The sequence below is a fragment of the Belonocnema kinseyi genome, chromosome 5, assembly GCF_010883055.1.
Source record: "Belonocnema kinseyi isolate 2016_QV_RU_SX_M_011 chromosome 5, B_treatae_v1, whole genome shotgun sequence".
NCBI lineage: Eukaryota > Metazoa > Arthropoda > Insecta > Hymenoptera > Cynipidae > Belonocnema > Belonocnema kinseyi.
The window spans coordinates 81,666,462-81,670,305 of record NC_046661.1 but is presented as its reverse complement, the minus strand read 5'-3'; positions in this window follow the sequence as shown (position 1 = coordinate 81,670,305).

Genomic DNA, 3,844 nt, shown 5'->3' with positions numbered 1-3,844 from the left:
AATTTATTTTTAAGTAAAACAAAAAATTTTTTTTCAATTTTACAACCAAAGAGGTATTTTCAATTAAATTGATGAATCTGCAACTACAAAAATGAATTTTAAGATATAAATTTAATTTTAAGCAGTTATTTGAATTTTGAAATCAAATTATTTTAAATAAATTCTCAATTTTAAATAAAAAAAACTTTTAAATTCAGCCAAAATAGGTTAATTCTCAACAAAAAATGTAATATTTGATATTTCAACAAAAAAACGAGTTTAATTTTAAATAAAAAACTAATGAATTGAACAAAAAAAGATGTATACTCAAAAAACTTTGTTATTTAAGAAAAAAAAAAGAATTTCTAGTAAGGTGTTAAATTTTTTAACCAAAAATACGAATTTTCAATAAAATAAGTGAATTTTCTACCAAGAAGTATGACTTTTTAGCAAAATTGTTGAATTTTAAACAAAATAATTCAATTTTTAACCAAATAAAACGATTTTAAAGCAAAAGAAGATTAATTCTTAACCAAACATTTAATTATTTCAATTTTCAATCAAGAAAATTAACTTTTTACCAAAAAACATAAATTTTCAATATTATGTTTTAATTTTCAACTAAAAATATTAATTTTTAACCAGAAATGGAATAGTTCAATTTTTAGCTAAAGAAATTTATTTTTAAGCAAAACAAACAATTTTTTATTCGATTTTACAACCACAAAGAGAGGAAATTTCAATTAAATTGATTGAGCTTCAACTACAAAAATAAATTTTAACATATAAATTTAATTTCAACCAGTCATTTTAATTTTTTAAAGAAAAGATTTCAATTTTAAATTTAAAAAACTGTTAAATTCTGGCAATATGGATTAATTCTCAAGAAAAAATTTAATATTTGATATTCCAACCAAAAAAGAATTTAATTTTAAATTTAAACAAACACTTGAATTAAACCAAAAAAGATGAATACTCAAAAATGCTTTGTCGTTTAAGAAAAAAAAAAGAATTTCGGTTATGGCCTTAAATTTTTAAGCAAAAAATAAGAATTTTCCACTAAATAGTTGAATTTCCAACCAAGAAGTACCACTTTTTTAAAACATTGTTTAATTTTCTAAAAAATAATTCAATTTTTAACCAAATAATACAATTTTAAAGCAAAAGAAGTTTAATTCTTAACCAAACATTTAATTATTTTAAGTTTTAACCGAAAAGATTAACTATCTACCAAAAAAGATAAATTTTCAACCATATATTTGAATTTTCAACTAAAAACTAGGAATTTTTAACCAAAAGTGGAATAGTTAAATTTTTAGATTAAAAAATTTAATTTTAAGCAAAGCAAAAACCATTTTTTTCAATTTTACAACCAAAGAGAGGAATTTTCAATCAAATTGATGGATTTTCAACTACAAAAATGAATTTTAACATATTAATTCAATTTTAAGCAGTTATTTGAATTTTTAAACGAAAAGATTTTAAATAAAATTTTAATTTTCAATAAAAAACTGTTAAATTCAGCCAAAATAAATTAATTCTCAACAAAAAATTTAAGATTTGATATTTCAACTAAAAAAAGAGTTTAATTTTAAATAAAAAAACAGTTGAATTTAACCGAAAAAGAGGAATAATCACAAAAAATGTTATTGTAGACAGAAAAGAATATCAATTAAGTTTAAAACATTTTTAAGCCAAAAGGACGGATTAGAAAAAATCGATTTTTCAACCAATAAATATGACTTTTTAATAAAATTGTTGAATTTTTGACAAAATAATTTAATTCTGAACAAAATAATAAAATTTTAAAGCAAAAAAATGCGTTTTAAACCAAACAAAGGATCAGAATTAAATTTAAATAAAAAATAGTTACATTTCATTATTGGGTTCCATTTTAAATAAAAATTGAATTTCATTTTTAATACTTTCAAAACATTGGGTTAGAAAATTGGAAATTTTTCTTTAAAAATTCACGTTAATTTTCCATTGCAAACTTTTACTTATTTACATTATTTTTTATCTCTGAAGTAAATCCAAGTCCTGTAATGCACATCAGGGTGGTCGAAAAAGGCATTGTATTTTTTTTCGAATTTTGGTGCACATCGCTCAGAAATTTACTTAATTTACTTGAATCCACAAAAAAAATGCATTTTTTCTTTTTTGAAAAAACTTAGAATGAAGTTTAACACAAATTTCCCATAAGAAAAAAAAAACTTTTTTGTGAATTTTATTTAGAATTAATTAATTATTGCTCTTTAAATATCACCCCCATAATTCTGTTTTATAGGGTTTAAAAAAACCCGTGGGTTTTGCGAATTTTTGGCGCTAATTCTGATTTTTCGGAGGTTTTTAAAATGGAAATTGTTTCTAATACATAAAAAGCTACTTTAAATTGATAATTAGATGTTGAAATAAATTGTTTCAGCAATTTATTATTGTTTTTAGAAATTGTCTAAGAGTAGATATAGAAAGTTCGGGTTTAAAAAAAAAATTGTCCATTTTTTGTTCCATTTTTAACTAGAATGAAGTACTAGTTAATTAATGATAACAAACATAATCTTTAAACTATTTATTATTATCGTTAATATAATTCTGTTTAAACAATTCTATAAATTGTGTTTTCAGCTCTTTGTCCTCTTTTCACTTTGGAGTGAGTTAATATTTATTTTAATTTCGCAAACATTGTTTAAACAAATTATTATTGTTTATAGCTTTCTTCTCCTATATTAATGCTGGATAGTTGCCTTTTTTCTGAATTTTAAAAATTTTAAATAAATTTTCTATTAAAATGAAGTAATAATTAATTCTATTTAACATAATTAATTATTTGAACAATTTATTTTTATTTTGAGTAATATTCTCTTTGCTTAATATTAGAAAGTGACGCTAATTTTGCTTTTTTGCGATTTTTGACATTCAAATTGTTTCTAATACATAAACTACTACTTTAAACTTATAGTTAAATGTTTAAATAAATTGTTTAAACAATTTATTATTATCGTTAATAATATTCTAACTGAATAATTCTAGAAATTGTATTTTTTTCTGAAATTTTCAATTTTTTGACCAATTTTCAATTAAAGTGAAGTAATAATTAATTCTAGTTAATAGAAATTGTTGAAAAAATTATTATTGTTAATAATATTCTCTTTGCTTAATAGTAGAAAGTTGCGCTAATTTTGATTATTTGAGATTTTTTTAATTCAAATTGTTTCTAATACATAAACTACTACTTTAAACTCTTAATTAATTTAAAATAAATTTGAAAAAAAAATTAATTATTGTTTTATGAATTTTATTTTAGAATAGAGTTAAAAATTCGCGTTTTTTTAATTGTCCATATTTGTCCAATTTTCAATTAGTGAGGCAATCGCTAATTTATCTTAACAATGTTAATTATGTAAACAACTTATTATTATTGTTAATAATATTCTCTCTGAATAATTCTAGAAGTTGTTTTTTATTTTTCTAAAATTTTAAACTTTTTGTCGTCTTTTTCTTCACTTGGAGTGAGTTAATATTTAGTTAATATTTAATTATTTTAACAAATTACCAGGGTGGCCGCTGGACCGAGAAACCGGGAAATGACCCGGAATTTTTTGAGACCGGGAATTTTTTGAGACCGGGAAAACCCGCGAAATGACAGTGAATTTTTTTTTGACTAGCAATTTTACAAATTTGTAGAAGAAAAATCCCCACGTTCGATTTCAACCGTTTTTAAATAATTAGTTGAATGTTTATGTTTTTCCATCATGCTATTATTTACGAGGGTAGTTCAATAAGTCCTTAGAATGAAGTATAAAAACAATTTTTTTTGGGTAAATTTTTTTTTCTTTTTCAACATAATCTCCTTGGAGCTCTATAC